Source organism: Pelophylax lessonae (genome assembly GCF_965119305.1).
Source record: "Pelophylax lessonae genome assembly, chromosome: 5".
Classification (NCBI taxonomy): Eukaryota; Metazoa; Chordata; class Amphibia; order Anura; family Ranidae; genus Pelophylax; species Pelophylax lessonae.
Window position 1 is genome coordinate 68,798,453 of NC_138772.1, and position 23,261 is coordinate 68,821,713.

Below are 23,261 nucleotides of genomic sequence, written 5' to 3' on the forward strand. Positions count from 1 at the left end.
TACCCCTCCCCCCATGTATGGTCCTACTGAGAGTACCACCATCAATACTACTACCCCTCCCCCATGTATCTTCCTACTGAGAGTACCTCCATCAATACTACTACCCCTCCCCCCATGTATCCTCCTACTGAGAGTACCACCATCAATACTACTACCCCTCCCCCATATATCCTCCTACTGAGAGTACCACCATCTATACTACTACCCCTCCCCCATATATCATCCTACTGAGAGTACCACCATCAATACTACTACCCCTCCCCCCATGTATCCTCCTACTGAGAGTACCACCATCTATACTACTACCCCTCCCCCATATATCCTCCTACTGAGAGTACCACCATCTATACTACTACCCCTCCCCCCATGTATCCTCCTACTGAGAGTACCACCATCTATACTACTACCCCTCCCCCCATGTATGGTCCTACTGAGAGTACCACCATCAATACTACTACCCCTCCCCCATGTATCCTCCTACTGAGAGTACCTCCATCAATACTACTACCCCTCCCCCATGTATCTTCCTACTGAGAGTACCTCCATCAATACTACTACCCCTCCCCCATGTATCCTCCTACTGAGAGTACCACCATCTATACTACTACCCCTCCCCCCATGTATCCTCCTACTGAGAGTACCACCATCAATACTACTACCCCTCCCCCATGTATCCTCCTACTGAGAGTACCTCCATCAATACTACTACCCCTCCCCCATATATCCTCCTACTGAGAGTACCACCATCTATACTACTACCCCTCCCCCCATGTATCCTCCTACTGAGAGTACCACCATCTATACTACTACCCCTCCCCCATATATCCTCCTACTGAGAGTACCACCATCTATACTACTACCCCTCCCCCCATGTATCCTCCTACTGAGAGTACCACCATCTATACTACTACCCCTCCCCCCATGTATCCTCCTACTGAGAGTACCACCATCAATACTACTACCCCTCCCCCATGTATCCTCCTACTGAGAGTACCTCCATCAATACTACTACCCCTCCCCCCTATGTATCCTCCTACTGAGAGTACCACCATCAATACTACTACCCCTCCCCCATATATCCTCCTACTGAGAGTACCTCCATCAATACTACTACCCCTCCCCCCATATATCCTCCTACTGAGAGTACCTCCATCTATACTACTACCCCTCCCCCCATGTATCTTCCTACTGAGAGAACCTCCATCAATACTACTACCCTCCCCCCCATGTATCCTCCTACTGAGAGTACCACCATCAATACTACTACCCCTCCCCCATGTATCCTCCTACTGAGAGTACCTCCATCAATACTACTACCCCTCCCCCCATATATCCTCCTACTGAGAGTACCACCATCTATACTACTACCCCTCCCCCATATATCCTCCTACTGAGAGTACCACCATCTATACTACTACCCCTCCCCCCATGTATGGTCCTACTGAGAGTACCACCATCTATACTACTACCCCTCCCCCCATGTATCCTCCTGAGAGTACCACCATCAATACTACTACCCCTCCCCCATATATCCTCCTACTGAGAGTACCTCCATCTATACTACTACCCCTCCCCCATGTATCCTCCTACTGAGAGTACCACCTTTAATACTACTTCCCCTCCCCCATAGATTCTACTGAGAGTACCACCATCAATACTTCTACCCCTCCCCCCATGTATCCTCCTACTGAGAGTACCACCATCAATACTACTACCCCTCCCCCATATATCATCCTACTGAGAGTACCACCTTTAATACTACTTCCCCTCCCCCATAGATTCTACTGAGAGTACCACCATCAATACTACTACCCCTCCCCCATATATCCTCCTACTGAGAGTACCACCATCTATACTACTACCCCTCCCCCATATATCATCCTACTGAGAGTACCACCATCAATACTACTACCCCTCCCCCCATGTATCCTCCTACTGAGAGTACCACCATCTATACTACTACCCCTCCCCCCATGTATCCTCCTACTGAGAGTACCACCATCAATACTTCTACCCGTCCCCCATGTATCATCCTACTGAGAGTACCACCATCAATACTTCTACCCCTCCCCCATGTATCCTCCTACTGAGAGTACCACCATCAATACTTCTACCCCTCCCCCATGTATCATCCTACTGAGAGTACCACCATCTATACTACTACCCCTCCCCCCATGTATCATCCTACTGAGAGTACCTCCATCTATACTACTACCCCTCCCCCATGTATCTTCCTACTGAGAGTACCACCATCTATACTACTACCCCTCCCCCATGTATCCTCCTACTGAGAGTACCACCATCAATACTTCTACCCCTCCCCCCCATGTATCCTCCTACTAAGAGTACCACCATCAATACTACTACCCCTCCCCCATATATCCTCCTACTGAGAGTACCACCATCTATACTACTACCCCTCCCCCCATGTATCATCCTACTGAGAGTACCTCCATCAATACTACTACCCCTCCCCCATGTATCATCCTACTGAGAGTACCACCATCTATACTACTACCCCTCCCCCATATATCATCCTACTGAGAGTACCACCATCAATACTACTACCCCTCCCCCCATGTATCCTCCTACTGAGAGTACCACCATCTATACTACTACCCCTCCCCCCATATATCCTCCTACTGAGAGTACCACCATCTATACTACTACCCCTCCCCCCATGTATCCTCCTACTGAGAGTACCACCATCTATACTACTACCCCTCCCCCCATGTATGGTCCTACTGAGAGTACCACCATCAATACTACTACCCCTCCCCCATGTATCTTCCTACTGAGAGTACCTCCATCAATACTACTACCCCTCCCCCCCATGTATCCTCCTACTGAGAGTACCACCATCAATACTACTACCCCTCCCCCATGTATCCTCCTACTGAGAGTACCTCCATCAATACTACTACCCCTCCCCCCATATATCCTCCTACTGAGAGTACCTCCATCTATACTACTACCCCTCCCCCATATATCCTCCTACTGAGAGTACCACCATCAATACTACTACCCCTCCCCCATATATCCTCCTACTGAGAGTACCACCATCTATACTACTACCCCTCCCCCATATATCATCCTACTGAGAGTACCTCCATCAATACTACTACCCCTCCCCCATATATCCTCCTACTGAGAGTACCACCATCTATACTACTACCCCTCCCCCATATATCATCCTACTGAGAGTACCACCATCAATACTACTACCCCTCCCCCCATGTATCCTCCTACTGAGAGTACCTCCATCAATACTACTACCCCTCCCCCATATATCCTCCTACTGAGAGTACCACCATCTATACTACTACCCCTCCCCCCATGTATCCTCCTACTGAGAGTACCACCATCTATACTACTACCCCTCCCCCCATGTATCCTCCTACTGAGAGTACCACCATCTATACTACTACCCCTCCACCCATGTATCCTCCTACTGAGAGTACCACCTTTAATACTACTTCCCCTCCCCCATAGATTCTACTGAGAGTACCACCATCAATACTTCTACCCCTCCCCCCATGTATCCTCCTACTGAGAGTACCACCTTTAATACTACTTCCCCTCCCCCATAGATTCTACTGAGAGTACCACCATCAATACTACTACCCCTCCCCCATGTATCCTCCTACTGAGAGTACCACCATCAATACTACTACCCCTCCCCCATTTATCCTCCTACTGAGAGTACCTCCATCAATACTACTACCCCTCCCCCCATATATCCTCCTACTGAGAGTACCTCCATCTATACTACTACCCCTCCCCCATATATCATCCTACTGAGAGTACCTCCATCAATACTACTACCCCTCCCCCATATATCCTCCTACTGAGAGTACCACCATCTATACTACTACCCCTCCCCCATATATCATCCTACTGAGAGAACCACCATCAATACTACTACCCCTCCCCCCATGTATCCTCCTACTGAGAGTACCACCATCTATACTACTACCCCTCCCCCATATATCCTACTGAGAGTACCACCATCAATACTACTACCCCTCCCCCCATGTATCCTCCTACTGAGAGTACCACCATCTATACTACTACCCCTCCCCCCATGTATCCTCCTACTGAGAGTACCACCATCAATACTACTACCCCTCCCCCATGTATCCTCCTACTGAGAGTACCACCATCTATACTACTACCCCTCCCCCCATGTATCCTCCTACTGAGAGTACCACCATCTATACTACTACCCCTCCCCCATATATCATCCTACTGAGAGTACCACCATCAATACTACTACCCCTCCCCCCATGTATCCTCCTACTGAGAGTACCACCATCTATACTACTACCCCTCCCCCCATATATCCTCCTACTGAGAGTACCACCATCTATACTACTACCCCTCCCCCATATATCCTCCTACTGAGAGTACCTCCATCAATACTACTACCCCTCCCCCCATGTATCCTCCTACTGAGAGTACCACCATCTATACTACTACCCCTCCCCCCATGTATCCTCCTACTGAGAGTACCACCATCTATACTACTACCCCTCCCCCCATGTATGGTCCTACTGAGAGTACCACCATCAATACTACTACCCCTCCCCCATGTATCTTCCTACTGAGAGTACCTCCATCAATACTACTACCCCTCCCCCCATGTATCCTCCTACTGAGAGTACCACCATCAATACTACTACCCCTCCCCCATATATCCTCCTACTGAGAGTACCACCATCTATACTACTACCCCTCCCCCATATATCATCCTACTGAGAGTACCACCATCAATACTACTACCCCTCCCCCCATGTATCCTCCTACTGAGAGTACCACCATCTATACTACTACCCCTCCCCCATATATCCTCCTACTGAGAGTACCACCATCTATACTACTACCCCTCCCCCCATGTATCCTCCTACTGAGAGTACCACCATCTATACTACTACCCCTCCCCCCATGTATGGTCCTACTGAGAGTACCACCATCAATACTACTACCCCTCCCCCATGTATCCTCCTACTGAGAGTACCTCCATCAATACTACTACCCCTCCCCCATGTATCTTCCTACTGAGAGTACCTCCATCAATACTACTACCCCTCCCCCATGTATCCTCCTACTGAGAGTACCACCATCTATACTACTACCCCTCCCCCCATGTATCCTCCTACTGAGAGTACCACCATCTATACTACTACCCCTCCCCCCATGTATGGTCCTACTGAGAGTACCACCATCAATACTACTACCCCTCCCCCATGTATCCTCCTACTGAGAGTACCTCCATCAATACTACTACCCCTCCCCCATGTATCCTCCTACTGAGAGTACCACCATCTATACTACTACCCCTCCCCCCATGTATCCTCCTACTGAGAGTACCACCATCTATACTACTACCCCTCCCCCATATATCATCCTACTGAGAGTACCACCATCAATACTACTACCCCTCCCCCCATGTATCCTCCTACTGAGAGTACCACCATCTATACTACTACCCCTCCCCCCATATATCCTCCTACTGAGAGTACCACCATCTATACTACTACCCCTCCCCCATATATCCTCCTACTGAGAGTACCTCCATCAATACTACTACCCCTCCCCCCATGTATCCTCCTACTGAGAGTACCACCATCTATACTACTACCCCTCCCCCCATGTATCCTCCTACTGAGAGTACCACCATCTATACTACTACCCCTCCCCCCATGTATGGTCCTACTGAGAGTACCACCATCAATACTACTACCCCTCCCCCATGTATCTTCCTACTGAGAGTACCTCCATCAATACTACTACCCCTCCCCCCATGTATCCTCCTACTGAGAGTACCACCATCAATACTACTACCCCTCCCCCATATATCCTCCTACTGAGAGTACCACCATCTATACTACTACCCCTCCCCCATATATCATCCTACTGAGAGTACCACCATCAATACTACTACCCCTCCCCCCATGTATCCTCCTACTGAGAGTACCACCATCTATACTACTACCCCTCCCCCATATATCCTCCTACTGAGAGTACCACCATCTATACTACTACCCCTCCCCCCATGTATCCTCCTACTGAGAGTACCACCATCTATACTACTACCCCTCCCCCCATGTATGGTCCTACTGAGAGTACCACCATCAATACTACTACCCCTCCCCCATGTATCCTCCTACTGAGAGTACCTCCATCAATACTACTACCCCTCCCCCATGTATCTTCCTACTGAGAGTACCTCCATCAATACTACTACCCCTCCCCCATGTATCCTCCTACTGAGAGTACCACCATCTATACTACTACCCCTCCCCCCATGTATCCTCCTACTGAGAGTACCACCATCTATACTACTACCCCTCCCCCCATGTATGGTCCTACTGAGAGTACCACCATCAATACTACTACCCCTCCCCCATGTATCCTCCTACTGAGAGTACCTCCATCAATACTACTACCCCTCCCCCATGTATCCTCCTACTGAGAGTACCACCATCTATACTACTACCCCTCCCCCCATGTATCCTCCTACTGAGAGTACCACCATCTATACTACTACCCCTCCCCCATATATCATCCTACTGAGAGTACCACCATCAATACTACTACCCCTCCCCCCATGTATCCTCCTACTGAGAGTACCACCATCTATACTACTACCCCTCCCCCCATATATCCTCCTACTGAGAGTACCACCATCTATACTACTACCCCTCCCCCATATATCCTCCTACTGAGAGTACCTCCATCAATACTACTACCCCTCCCCCCATGTATCCTCCTACTGAGAGTACCACCATCTATACTACTACCCCTCCCCCCATGTATCCTCCTACTGAGAGTACCACCATCAATACTACTACCCCTCCCCCATGTATCTTCCTACTGAGAGTACCTCCATCAATACTACTACCCCTCCCCCCATGTATCCTCCTACTGAGAGTACCACCATCAATACTACTACCCCTCCCCCATGTATCCTCCTACTGAGAGTACCTCCATCAATACTACTACCCCTCCCCCCATATATCCTCCTACTGAGAGTACCTCCATCTATACTACTACCCCCTCCCCCATATATCCTCCTACTGAGAGTACCACCATCTATACTACTACCCCTCCCCCCATGTATGGTCCTACTGAGAGTACCACCATCAATACTACTACCCCTCCCCCATGTATCCTCCTACTGAGAGTACCTCCATCAATACTACTACCCCTCCCCCATGTATCATCCTACTGAGAGTACCTCCATCTATACTACTACCCCTCCCCCATGTATCATCCTACTGAGAGTACCTCCATCTATACTACTACCCCTCCCCCATGTATCATCCTACTGAGAGTACCACCATCTATACTACTACCCCTCCCCCCATGTATCCTCCTACTGAGAGTACCACCATCTATACTACTACCCCTCCCCCCATGTATCTTCCTACTGAGAGAACCTCCATCAATACTACTACCCTCCCCCCCATGTATCCTCCTACTGAGAGTACCACCATCAATACTACTACCCCTCCCCCATGTATCCTCCTACTGAGAGTACCTCCATCAATACTACTACCCCTCCCCCCATATATCCTCCTACTGAGAGTACCTCCATCTATACTACTACCCCCTCCCCCATATATCATCCTACTGAGAGTACCTCCATCAATACTACTACCCCTCCCCCATATATCATCCTACTGAGAGTACCACCATCAATACTACTACCCCTCCCCCCATGTATCCTCCTACTGAGAGTACCTCCATCAATACTACTACCCCTCCCCCATATATCCTCCTACTGAGAGTACCACCATCTATACTACTACCCCTCCCCCATATATCCTCCTACTGAGAGTACCACCATCTATACTACTACCCCTCCCCCCATGTATGGTCCTACTGAGAGTACCACCATCTATACTACTACCCCTCCCCCCATGTATCCTCCTGAGAGTACCACCATCAATACTACTACCCCTCCCCCATATATCCTCCTACTGAGAGTACCTCCATCTATACTACTACCCCTCCCCCATGTATCCTCCTACTGAGAGTACCACCTTTAATACTACTTCCCCTCCCCCATAGATTCTACTGAGAGTACCACCATCAATACTTCTACCCCTCCCCCCATGTATCCTCCTACTGAGAGTACCACCATCAATACTACTACCCCTCCCCCATGTATCCTCCTACTGAGAGTACCACCATCAATACTACTACCCCTCCCCCATGTATCCTCCTACTGAGAGTACCACCATCAATACTACTACCCCTCCCCCATGTATCCTCCTACTGAGAGTACCTCCATCTATACTACTACCCCTCCCCCATAGATTCTACTGAGAGTATCTCCATCTATACTACTACCCCTCCCCCATGTATCATCCTACTGAGAGTACCTCCATCAATACTACTACCCCTCCCCCCATGTATCCTCCTACTGAGAGTACCACCATCAATACTTCTACCCCTCCCCCATGTATCATCCTACTGAGAGTACCACCATCAATACTTCTACCCCTCCCCCATGTATCCTCCTACTGAGAGTACCACCATCAATACTTCTACCCCTCCCCCATGTATCATCCTACTGAGAGTACCTCCATCTATACTACTACCCCTCCCCCATGTATCTTCCTACTGAGAGTACCACCATCTATACTACTACCCCTCCCCCATGTATCCTCCTACTGAGAGTACCACCATCAATACTTCTACCCCTCCCCCCCATGTATCCTCCTACTAAGAGTACCACCATCAATACTACTACCCCTCCCCCATATATCCTCCTACTGAGAGTACCACCATCTATACTACTACCCCTCCCCCCATGTATCATCCTACTGAGAGTACCTCCATCAATACTACTACCCCTCCCCCCATGTATCCTCCTACTGAGAGTACCACCATCAATACTTCTACCCCTCCCCCATGTATCATCCTACTGAGAGTACCTCCATCTATACTACTACCCCTCCCCCCATGTATCCTCCTACTGAGAGTACCACCATCTATACTACTACCCCTCCCCCATGTATCCTCCTACTGAGAGTACCTCCATCAATACTACTACCCCTCCCCCATGTATCCTCCTACTGAGAGTACCTCCATCTATACTACTACCCCTCCCCCCATGTATCCTCCTACTGAGAGTACCTCCATCTATACTACTACCCCTCCCCCATGTATCTTCCTACTGAGAGTACCTCCATCAATACTACTACCCCTCCCCCCATGTATCCTCCTACTGAGAGTACCACCATCTATACTACTACCCCTCCCCCCCATGTATCCTCCTACTGAGAGTACCACCATCAATACTACTACCCCTTCCCCCATGTATCCTCCTACTGAGAGTACCACCATCTATACTACTACCCCTCCCCCCATGTATCCTCCTACTGAGAGTACCTCCATGAATGCTACTACCCCTCCCCCCATGTATCATCCTACTGAGAGTACCACCATCTATACTACTTCCCCTCCCCCCATGTATCATCCTACTGAGAGTACCACCATCAATACTACTACCCCTCCCCCCATGTATCCTCCTACTGAGAGTACCACCATCAATACTACTACCCCTCCCCCATGTATCCTCCTACTGAGAGTACCACCATCTATACTACTTCCCCTCCCCCCATGTATCATCCTACTGAGAGTACCTCCATCTATACTACTACCCCTCCCCCCATGTATCATCCTACTGAGAGTACCTCCATCTATACTACTACCGCTCCCCCCCATGTATCATCCTACTGAGAGTACCACCATCTATACTACTACCCCTCCCCCCATGTATCATCCTACTGAGAGTACCTCCATCTATACTACTACCGCTCCCCCCCATGTATCATCCTACTGAGAGTACCACCATCTATACTACTACCCCTCCCCCATGTATCTTCCTACTGAGAGTACCTCCATCTATACTACTACCCCTCCCCCATGTATCTTCCTACTGAGAGTACCTCCATCAATACTGCTACCCCTCCCCCATGTATCCTCCTACTGAGAGTAATACCTTCAATACTACTTCCCCTCCCCCCATGTATCCTCCTACTGAGAGTACCACCATCTATACTACTACCCCTCCCCCCATGTATCCTCCTACTTAGAGTACCTCCATCAATACTACTACCCCTCCCCCCATGTATCCTCCTACTGAGAGTACCACCATCTATACTACTACCCCTCCCCCCATGTATCATCCTACTGAGAGTACCTCCATCTATACTACTACCCCTCCCCCCCATGTATCATCCTACTGAGAGTACCACCATCTATACTACTACCCCTCCCCCATGTATCTTCCTACTGAGAGTACCTCCATCTATACTACTACCCCTCCCCCCATGTATCCTCCTACTGAGAGTACCACCATCAATACTTCTACCCCTCCCCCCCATGTATCCTCCTACTAAGAGTACCACCATCAATACTACTACCCCTCCCCCATGTATCCTCCTACTGAGAGTACCACCATCTATACTACTACCCCTCCCCCATGTATCCTACTGAGAGTACCTCCATCAATACTACTACCCCTCCCTCCATGTATCCTCCTACTGAGAGTACCTCCATCTATACTACTACCCCTCCCCCCATGTATCCTCCTACTGAGAGTACCTCCATCTATACTACTACCCCTCCCCCATGTATCATCCTACTGAGAGTAACACCATCAATACTACTACCCCTCCCCCATGTATCTTCCTACTGAGAGTACCTCCATCAATACTGCTACCCCTCCCCCATGTATCCTCCTACTGAGAGTAACACCATCAATACTACTACCCCTCCCCCATGTATCTTCCTACTGAGAGTACCTCCATCAATACTACTACCCCTCCCCCCATGTATCCTCCTACTGAGAGTACCTCCATCAATACTACTACCCCTCCCCCCATGTATCTTCCTACTGAGAGTACCACCATCTATACTACTACCCCTCCCCCCATGTATCATCCTACTGAGAGTACCACCATCTATACTACTTCCCCTCCCCCCATGTATGGTCCTACTGAGAGTACCACCATCTATACTACTACCCCTCCCCCCATATATCCTCCTACTGAGAGTACCTCCATCAATACTACTACCCCTCCCCCCATATATCCTCCTACTGAGAGTACCACCATCTATACTACTACCCCTCCCCCATATATCCTCCTACTGAGAGTACCACCATCAATACTACTACCCCTCCCCCATGTATCCTCCTGAGAGTACCTCCATCAATACTACTACCCCTCCCCCCATATATCCTTCTACTGAGAGTACCACCATCTATACTACTACCCCTCCCCCATATATCCTCCTACTGAGAGTACCACCATCAATACTACTACCCCTCCCCCCCCCATGTATCCTACTGAGAGTACCACCATCTATACTACTACCCCTCCCCCATGTATCCTCCTACTGAGAGTACCACCATCAATACTACTACCCCTCCCCCCATGTATCCTCCTACTGAGAGTACCACCATCTATACTACTACCCCTCCCCCCCATGTATCATCCTACTGAGAGTACCTCCATCAATACTACGACCCCTCCCCCATGTATCATCCTACTGAGAGTACCACCATCTATACTACTACCCCTCCCCCATATATCATCCTACTGAGAGTACCACCATCAATACTACTACCCCTCCCCCCATGTATCCTCCTACTGAGAGTACCACCATCTATACTACTACCCCTCCCCCCATATATCCTCCTACTGAGAGTACCACCATCTATACTACTACCCCTCCCCCATATATCCTCCTACTGAGAGTACCTCTATCAATACTACTACCCCTCCCCCCATGTATCCTCCTACTGAGAGTACCACCATCTATACTACTACCCCTCCCCCCATGTATCCTCCTACTGAGAGTACCACCATCAATACTACTACCCCTCCCCCATGTATCTTCCTACTGAGAGTACCTCCATCAATACTACTACCCCTCCCCCCATGTATCCTCCTACTGAGAGTACCACCATCAATACTACTACCCCTCCCCCATGTATCCTCCTACTGAGAGTACCTCCATCAATACTACTACCCCTCCCCCCATATATCCTCCTACTGAGAGTACCTCCATCTATACTACTACCCCCTCCCCCATATATCCTCCTACTGAGAGTACCACCATCTATACTACTACCCCTCCCCCCATGTATGGTCCTACTGAGAGTACCACCATCAATACTACTACCCCTCCCCCATGTATCCTCCTACTGAGAGTACCTCCATCAATACTACTACCCCTCCCCCATGTATCATCCTACTGAGAGTACCTCCATCTATACTACTACCCCTCCCCCATGTATCATCCTACTGAGAGTACCACCATCTATACTACTACCCCTCCCCCCATGTATCTTCCTACTGAGAGAACCTCCATCAATACTACTACCCTCCCCCCCATGTATCCTCCTACTGAGAGTACCACCATCAATACTACTACCCCTCCCCCATGTATCCTCCTACTGAGAGTACCTCCATCAATACTACTACCCCTCCCCCCATATATCCTCCTACTGAGAGTACCTCCATCTATACTACTACCCCCTCCCCCATATATCATCCTACTGAGAGTACCTCCATCAATACTACTACCCCTCCCCCATATATCCTCCTACTGAGAGTACCACCATCTATACTACTACCCCTCCCCCATATATCATCCTACTGAGAGTACCACCATCAATACTACTACCCCTCCCCCCATGTATCCTCCTACTGAGAGTACCTCCATCAATACTACTACCCCTCCCCCATATATCCTCCTACTGAGAGTACCACCATCTATACTACTACCCCTCCCCCATATATCCTCCTACTGAGAGTACCACCATCTATACTACTACCCCTCCCCCCATGTATGGTCCTACTGAGAGTACCACCATCTATACTACTACCCCTCCCCCCATGTATCCTCCTGAGAGTACCACCATCAATACTACTACCCCTCCCCCATATATCCTCCTACTGAGAGTACCTCCATCTATACTACTACCCCTCCCCCATGTATCCTCCTACTGAGAGTACCACCTTTAATACTACTTCCCCTCCCCCATAGATTCTACTGAGAGTACCACCATCAATACTTCTACCCCTCCCCCCATGTATCCTCCTACTGAGAGTACCACCATCAATACTACTACCCCTCCCCCATGTATCCTCCTACTGAGAGTACCACCATCAATACTACTACCCCTCCCCCATGTATCCTCCTACTGAGAGTACCACCATCAATACTACTACCCCTCCCCCATGTATCCTCCTACTGAGAGTACCTCCATCTATACTACTACCCCTCCCCCATAGATTCTACTGAGAGTACCTCCATCAATACTACTACCCCTCCCCCCATGTATCCTCCTACTGAGAGTACCACCATCAATACTTCTACCCCTCCCCCATGTATCATCCTACTGAGAGTACCACCATCAATACTTCTACCCCTCCCCCATGTATCCTCCTACTGAGAGTACCTCCATCTATACTACTACCCCTCCCCCATGTATCTTCCTACTGAGAGTACCACCATCTATACTACTACCCCTCCCCCATGTATCCTCCTACTGAGAGTACCACCATCAATACTTCTACCCCTCCCCCCCATGTATCCTCCTACTAAGAGTACCACCATCAATACTACTACCCCTCCCCCATATATCCTCCTACTGAGAGTACCTCCATCAATACTACTACCCCTCCCCCATGTATCCTCCTACTGAGAGTACCTCCATCTATACTACTACCCCTCCCCCCATGTATCCTCCTACTGAGAGTACCTCCATCTATACTACTACCCCTCCCCCATGTATCTTCCTACTGAGAGTACCTCCATCAATACTACTACCCCTCCCCCCATGTATCCTCCTACTGAGAGTACCACCATCTATACTACTACCCCTCCCCCCCATGTATCCTCCTACTGAGAGTACCACCATCAATACTACTACCCCTTCCCCCATGTATCCTCCTACTGAGAGTACCACCATCTATACTACTACCCCTCCCCCCATGTATCCTCCTACTGAGAGTACCTCCATGAATGCTACTACCCCTCCCCCCATGTATCATCCTACTGAGAGTACCACCATCTATACTACTTCCCCTCCCCCCATGTATCATCCTACTGAGAGTACCACCATCAATACTACTACCCCTCCCCCCATGTATCCTCCTACTGAGAGTACCACCATCAATACTACTACCCCTCCCCCATGTATCCTCCTACTGAGAGTACCACCATCTATACTACTTCCCCTCCCCCCATGTATCATCCTACTGAGAGTACCACCATCTATACTACTACCCCTCCCCCCATGTATCATCCTACTGAGAGTACCTCCATCTATACTACTACCGCTCCCCCCCATGTATCATCCTACTGAGAGTACCACCATCTATACTACTACCCCTCCCCCATGTATCTTCCTACTGAGAGTACCTCCATCTATACTACTACCCCTCCCCCATGTATCTTCCTACTGAGAGTACCTCCATCAATACTGCTACCCCTCCCCCATGTATCCTCCTACTGAGAGTAATACCTTCAATACTACTTCCCCTCCCCCCATGTATCCTCCTACTGAGAGTACCACCATCTATACTACTACCCCTCCCCCCATGTATCCTCCTACTTAGAGTACCTCCATCAATACTACTACCCCTCCCCCCATGTATCCTCCTACTGAGAGTACCACCATCTATACTACTACCCCTCCCCCCATGTATCATCCTACTGAGAGTACCTCCATCTATACTACTACCCCTCCCCCCCATGTATCATCCTACTGAGAGTACCACCATCTATACTACTACCCCTCCCCCATGTATCTTCCTACTGAGAGTACCTCCATCTATACTACTACCCCTCCCCCCATGTATCCTCCTACTGAGAGTACCACCATCAATACTTCTACCCCTCCCCCCCATGTATCCTCCTACTAAGAGTACCACCATCAATACTACTACCCCTCCCCCATGTATCCTCCTACTGAGAGTACCACCATCTATACTACTACCCCTCCCCCATGTATCCTACTGAGAGTACCTCCATCAATACTACTACCCCTCCCTCCATGTATCCTCCTACTGAGAGTACCTCCATCTATACTACTACCCCTCCCCCCATGTATCCTCCTACTGAGAGTACCTCCATCTATACTACTACCCCTCCCCCATGTATCATCCTACTGAGAGTAACACCATCAATACTACTACCCCTCCCCCATGTATCTTCCTACTGAGAGTACCTCCATCAATACTGCTACCCCTCCCCCATGTATCCTCCTACTGAGAGTAACACCATCAATACTACTACCCCTCCCCCATGTATCTTCCTACTGAGAGTACCTCCATCAATACTACTACCCCTCCCCCCATGTATCCTCCTACTGAGAGTACCTCCATCAATACTACTACCCCTCCCCCCATGTATCTTCCTACTGAGAGTACCACCATCTATACTACTACCCCTCCCCCCATGTATCATCCTACTGAGAGTACCACCATCTATACTACTTCCCCTCCCCCCATGTATGGTCCTACTGAGAGTACCACCATCTATACTACTACCCCTCCCTCATGCATCCTCCTACTGAGAGTACCACCATCAATACTACGACCCCTCCCTCATGTATCCTCCTACTGAGAGTACCTCCATCAATACTACTACCCCTCCCCCCATATATCCTCCTACTGAGAGTACCACCATCTATACTACTACCCCTCCCCCATATATCCTCCTACTGAGAGTACCACCATCAATACTACTACCCCTCCCCCATGTATCCTCCTGAGAGTACCTCCATCAATACTACTACCCCTCCCCCCATATATCCTTCTACTGAGAGTACCACCATCTATACTACTACCCCTCCCCCATATATCCTCCTACTGAGAGTACCACCATCAATACTACTACCCCTCCCCCCCCCATGTATCCTACTGAGAGTACCACCATCTATACTACTACCCCTCCCCCATGTATCCTCCTACTGAGAGTACCACCATCAATACTACTACCCCTCCCCCCATGTATCCTCCTACTGAGAGTACCACCATCTATACTACTACCCCTCCCCCCCATGTATCATCCTACTGAGAGTACCTCCATCAATACTACGACCCCTCCCCCATGTATCATCCTACTGAGAGTACCACCATCAATACTACTACCCCTCCCCCCATGTATAATCCTACTGAGAGTACCACCATCAATACTACTACCCCTCTCCCATGTATCATCCTACTGAGAGTACCTCCATCAATACTACTACCCCTCCCCCCATGTATCCTCCTACTGAGAGTACCTCCATCAATACTACTACCCCTCCCCCCCATGTATCTTCCTACTGAGAGTACCACCATCTATACTACTACCCCTCCCCCCCATGTATCCTCCTACTGAGAGTACCACCATCTATACTACTACCCCTCCCCCATGTATCCTACTGAGAGTACCACCATCTATACTACTACCCCTCCCCCCATGTATCCTCCTACTGAGAGTACCACCATCTATACTACTACCCCTCCCCCATGTATCTTCCTACTGAGAGTACCTCCATCAATACTGCTACCCCTCCCCCATGTATCCTCCTACTGAGAGTAATACCTTCAATACTACTTCCCCTCCCCCCATGTATCCTCCTACTGAGAGTACCACCATCTATACTACTACCCCTCCCCCCATGTATCCTCCTACTTAGAGTACCTCCATCAATACTACTACCCCTCCCCCCATGTATCCTCCTACTGAGAGTACCACCATCTATACTACTACCCCTCCCCCCATGTATCCTCCTACTTAGAGTACCTCCATCAATACTACTACCCCTCCCCCCATGTATCATCCTACTGAGAGTACCTCCATCTATACTACTACCCCTCCCCCCCATGTATCATCCTACTGAGAGTACCACCATCTATACTACTACCCCTCCCCCATGTATCTTCCTACTGAGAGTACCTCCATCTATACTACTACCCCTCCCCCCATGTATCCTCCTACTGAGAGTACCACCATCAATACTTCTACCCCTCCCCCCCATCTATCCTCCTACTAAGAGTACCACCATCAATACTACTACCCCTCCCCCATGTATCCTCCTACTGAGAGTACCACCATCTATACTACTACCCCTCCCCCATGTATCCTACTGAGAGTACCTCCATCTATACTACTACCCCTCCCCCATGTATCCTACTGAGAGTACCTCCATCAATACTACTACCCCTCCCTCCATGTATCCTCCTACTGAGAGTACCTCCATCTATACTACTACCCCTCCCCCCATGTATCCTCCTACTGAGAGTACCTCCATCTATACTACTACCCCTCCCCCATGTATCATCCTACTGAGAGTAACACCATCAATACTACTACCCCTCCCCCCATGTATCCTCCTACTGAGAGTACCTCCATCAATACTACTACCCCTCCCCCATGTATCATCCTACTGAGAGTACCACCATCTATACTACTACCCCTCCCCCCATGTATCCTCCTACTGAGAGTACCTCCATCTATACTACTTCCCCTCCCCCCATGTATGGTCCTAATGAGAGTACCACCATCTATACTACTACCCCTCCCTCATGTATCCTCCTACTGAGAGTACCACCATCAATACTACGACCCCTCCCTCATGTATCCTCCTACTGAGAGTACCTCCATCAATACTACTACCCCTCCCCCCATATATCCTCCTACTGAGAGTACCACCATCTATACTACTACCCCTCCCCCATATATCCTCCTACTGAGAGTACCACCATCAATACTACTACCCCTCCCCCCCATGTATCCTACTGAGAGTACCACCATCTATACTACTACCCCTCCCCCATGTATCCTCCTACTGAGAGTACCACCATCAATACTACTACCCCTCCCCCCATGTATCCTCCTACTGAGAGTACCACCATCTATACTACTACCCCTCCCCCCCATGTATCATCCTACTGAGAGTACCTCCATCAATACTACGACCCCTCCCCCATGTATCATCCTACTGAGAGTACCACCATCAATACTACTACCCCTCCCCCCATGTATAATCCTACTGAGAGTACCACCATCAATACTACTACCCCTCTCCCATGTATCATCCTACTGAGAGTACCTCCATCAATACTACTACCCCTCCCCCCATGTATCCTCCTACTGAGAGTACCTCCATCAATACTACTACCCCTCCCCCCCATGTATCCTCCTACTGAGAGTACCACCATCTATACTACTACCCCTCCCCCATGTATCCTACTGAGAGTACCACCATCTATACTACTACCCCTCCCCCCATGTATCCTCCTACTGAGAGTACCACCATCTATACTACTACCCCTCCCCCCATGTATCATCCTACTGAGAGTACCACCATCTATACTACTACCCCTCCCCCCATGTATCATCCTACTGAGAGTACCACCATCTATACTACTACCCCCTCCCCCATGTATCATCCTACTGAGAGTACCACCATCAATACTACTACCCCTCCCCCATGTATCCTCCTACTGAGAGTACCACCATCTATACTACTACCCCTCCCCCCATGTATCCTCCTACTGAGAGTACCACCATCAATACTACTACCCCTCCCCCATGTATCCTCCTACTGAGAGTACCACCATCTATACTACTACCCCTCCCCCCATGTATCCTCCTACTGAGAGTACCACCATCTATACTACTACCCCTCCCCCACATGTATCCTCCTGAGAGTACCTCCATCTATACTACTACCCCTCCCCCCCCATGTATCCTCCTACTGAGAGTACCTCCATCTATACTACTACCCCTCCCCCACATGTATCATCCTACTGAGAGTACCTCCATCTATACTACTACCCCTCCCCCCCATGTATCATCCTACTGAGAGTACCACCATCTATACTACTACCCCTCCCCCATGTATCATCCTACTGAGAGTACCACCATCTATACTAGCCCAATTTATTTTCTATAATGTGAAAGATGTTATGCCGAGTAAATGAATACCCAACATGTCATGCTTCAAAATTGCGCACGCTCGTGGAATGGCGACAAACATTGGTACTTAAAAATCTTCATAAAAATGTCTGCAGGATACCGGTTTAGAGTTGGAGGAGGTCCAGGGCTGGAATTTTTGCTGTTGCTCCAATGATCGCGGCGATGCCTCACGTGTGGTTTGAACACAGTTTTAGATACGCAGGCGTGACTTGCGAATGCATTCGCTTCTGCACGTGAGCTAACGGAGGCGCGGCGCTTTAATTTTATTTTTTTCCTATTTTATCTCCCATCTACCCTTAAAAACAAATCGGCCCGTTAAGGTTGTTGGGCTTATCGACGTATGATGTCGCTCCTGGCCTCCAAGGTTGAGTCGATTGGGGGCCATCTTGACTTCTTACATATAAGCTGAAAGGACTGGATTGTTTTCCCTGCTACTGACGGCTCCGGCAAGCTGTGAAGATTACCGAAGCTGCAGGAGGTGGGTGGGCACCTCTCCCACCGCCCATAAAAGTGATCCTGCAGCGAATCCTCCGCTGGGACTACTTTTATTTGAAAGAGGCCTGCCTGCTGTGTAGGAAAATACTGGGGTTATCTGCTGCCATTACTCCAGTATTTCACGTCAAAGTAGTAACGTCAATACACGGGCCGTCCCGAAGTGGTTCATGAAAGGAGTTCTGAGGTGTGTTTTACAGCTACATTTTAAGATTGATGTTCATAAGAAGCATTGGTTTATATGAACCATGCATTGCAAAAAGGTGCTGTCTGAAGACATACCATCAAAAGTAGTGATCTGCATAAGACTGAGATTACATTATATCTCTTTCCAAAGTGTTGGGCATCTGTCAGTTGCCCGACAAATTGTCTATAAATGGAGACCGTTTTAGTACTGTGGTTACGCTTCCTAGAAGTGGGCGCCCAGCTAAGGTGGCTCACAAGGAACATTCCAGAATACTTAGTGAGGGAACGATCAACCCATGAGTAACAGACATCACTGGAACTATCAAACATCCCTGATCATGAGTCTACTAATGCAAGTCTTTAAGCTGTCAGGATACAGGCATACCCCACTTTTTAGTACAGAATGGGACCAGAGCATGTATGTAAAACGAAAATGTACTTAAAGTGAAGCAATACCTTTTTTTCACTTCTCCATGCATGTAAATACACTAGCTCTATAGGAAATATTGGTCAGCTTGACATGGCACCTCTCCAAAACCATAAGTGACAAGGACACCAAGCTTGGGGAGCATGTTAAGGGGAACCAGGACTATGATATGGTAGATTACCTAGGCAAGCTGGCCGACCACAAAATAGGATATGTTGTAGTCCTGGGTCCCCTCTCGATGCTCCATAAGTTTGGTACCCCTGTCATGGTTTGGGAGTAGTGCCATGTCAAGCTGACCACGATTTCCCATAGACACCAATGTTAGAAATCCAAGCTGACCAAGTTGTGTCCGTACTCGCGAGTGTATGTAAAGTGAGTGTACGTATAACGGGGTATGCCTGTATTGATGGCAGAACACCACGAAGGAAGTTGCTGCTCTCCAAGAACACAGTTGATGTTTGCCACAGGGCACCTTGGTAAACTGCACCGCTATTGGAAATATCAATAAAAGTGGTTGAAAAAAGGGAAACTTCCAAACACTCGCCCAGCGCTTAGTGTTGTGAGGGATATAACATACAGTTGAATACTAAAATTATGCATAAAAACCTTGTAAAATTTCTTGATAGCAGCTACTGTAATAATAAAAACAGTCTATGGAAAAATGTCATAAATACTAAAACTGGAGGATATTCAGCATTAATTACACACAGCAGAGCTCAATATGTGTTACCATATTGTAAATCATATAGTCCTCGTAAAAAAATAAAAACAATCAAAGTCTTTGTTTGACGAAACACAGATTTTCCATATAATGTTGGTACTCCCAGTGTTCAATATTCTGATCCAGTATACACCTTCACCACACCAAAAGTGTTCCCCTTAGGAATGGACACTCACCAGAGTTATAACGATCATGCGCCTGTAAGCATAGGTTGCTTGCACCCTTGAAAATCAGGATCACCTCTGCTACCACCCTCGGTAGAAGTCCTATGTGACGAAACGCGTCAGCGCAGGCATGCTGTCTCCTTGATGATCATAGATGTCATGGCTGGAGTCCAGATCTCGCCATCAGACTAAGCTGAAAGAGAACCATTCAGCAGCGGTGAGCTGGCCATAACGACTTGATTATCATTTTAATGCTTGGAACAATTTTATCTGATGTAAGCAGATTGGATTTGGGGGTTTGCTTTGGTGTGTTGTGTTAAATAAAAAACTGCAAGACAGTATTACACTATTGTGTCTCCTATTCCATTTTTTTGGTACGGTCTGGTCCCTGAGGATACTCGAGTACATTGGTCATCCGGTGGTAGCAGAGGTGATCCTGATTTTCAAGGGTGCAAGCAACCTATGCTTACAGGCGCATGATCGTTATAACTCTGAGTGTCCATTCCTAAGGGGAACACTTTTGGTGTGGTGAAGGTATATACTGGATCAGAATATTGAACATTGGGAGTACCAACATTATATGGAAAATCTGTGCTATTGGAAATATGATTTGTGGACTAATAAAACAAAAGTTGAATTGAATTCAGGACTCATTCTTAGCGTTAAGTATGGCACCAAAAGGGCACAGCTTTCTAATATCAAAACATCATCTAAACGGTGAGGTATGGTGGAGAGAACATCAGAACTTGGCCTTGCTTTGCTGCTTCAGGGCCTGGAACTCTTGCCATCATCAAAGGGAAAATGAATTCCCAAGTCTATCAATTTCTTACAGAATAATGTCAGTGTGGCTGCTTGGTAGAAGATGTATGTTGCAGCAGGACAATGGCCCTTAACCTCCCTGGCGGTATGATTCTGTCAGGAATTACATACCAAAAGCGGTACAATTCTTTTCATGGAAATTTGGCGTTATGTATTATAGGCCTACAATTCTTAGTAATTACTGACTTAAACCTGACCAAAACAAGACTCTAGTAGACATCCCAGATGTGATAAATTTGAAACACAAACGCGTGAATTATAATCGAATCAATAATATTATTTAATATATATATATATATAATAAAATTATATTATTAGATTATAATTCATGCATTATATATAGATACGTGTGTGTGTGTGTATGTGTGTGTGTGTGATATATATATATGTATATATGTATATGTGTGTGTGTGTGTATATATATGTATATGTATAATATATTATAAAATGTGTTTTGTGCAACGTTTTTTTTTTTTTTTAATTTCCCTCCCTAGTTCCGCTCCCATGCAGCATTGCTGCTGCAGGGAACGGAACTAGGAAGTGATCACACTGACGGAGGACAGAGGAGCGGCGGGACTCTCGGCTGGCGGTCACAGCAATGAGAGATCATCGCTGGATCGCCAGGACAAGGTAAGAGAACACCGCAGCGCTCTCTGCACATCCACCCCGAGCGTGACTCGGGGTTACCGCTCCTGATAGAAAAAATCAACCCCGAGTCACGCTCGGGATTACCGCCAAGGTGGTTAACATTGAAGTAAATCTATTAGACTGGCTTCAGAAAAAGAAAATGAGCCTGTTGGAGGGCCCGACCCTAACCTCACAGAGATGCTGTGGAATGACCTCAAGCGAGCCTTTTACACCAAACAACCTACAAATGTGTCTGAGATCATGCAGTAGGGTCACAAATTCCTCCTGAATGTTAAGCAGGTTGGATCCAGAGCTACTGAAAGCACACGCTTGAAGTCATTCCTGCCAAGAGGTTCAACCAGCTATTAACTCCTTTATATTAATCTTGTAAAAGAACATGCTTTCTTGCAGATTGTGTCCGTAAAAGGGAGGAGACAAACCATTTAAAGTGATGATCCAAAACCAAAAATGTAACATTTTGCAGCTTACCAATCATTAGATGTGGTGGCATTTTTCTATTTTTTTTTTTTTAGGCTTTTTCCCTCTTTTTACCAGTTTTTTCTTTTTTGGAGGCGTGCTTACAAAGAACAGCGTTTGTTACTGGTCAGATCACCAGGTGAAAACAGAAGGACAATAGACTAAAAATACAAAACGAATGCAGTCATCACCTCGAATGATTAGTAAGCTGCAATATGTTGCATATTGTTTTGGGTTTAAGCATGTAAGAGATGTCTGCACTGCTATACAGTGATCCTTGTCAACAGCCATCCCATTATGACCACCTAGGCAGACCTTTTCCCATGGGAACATTTCTCATACTAAT

The 23,261-nt window shown here is 48.0% G+C and overlaps 1 protein-coding gene across 1 annotated transcript in view; it reads left to right on the plus strand.

The window, feature by feature from the left end:
* The window catches only part of ARL5B (ARF like GTPase 5B), a 122,945-nt gene that overhangs the window by 24,685 nt on the left and 74,999 nt on the right, over positions 1 to 23,261 (plus strand). The window lies entirely within an intron of this gene.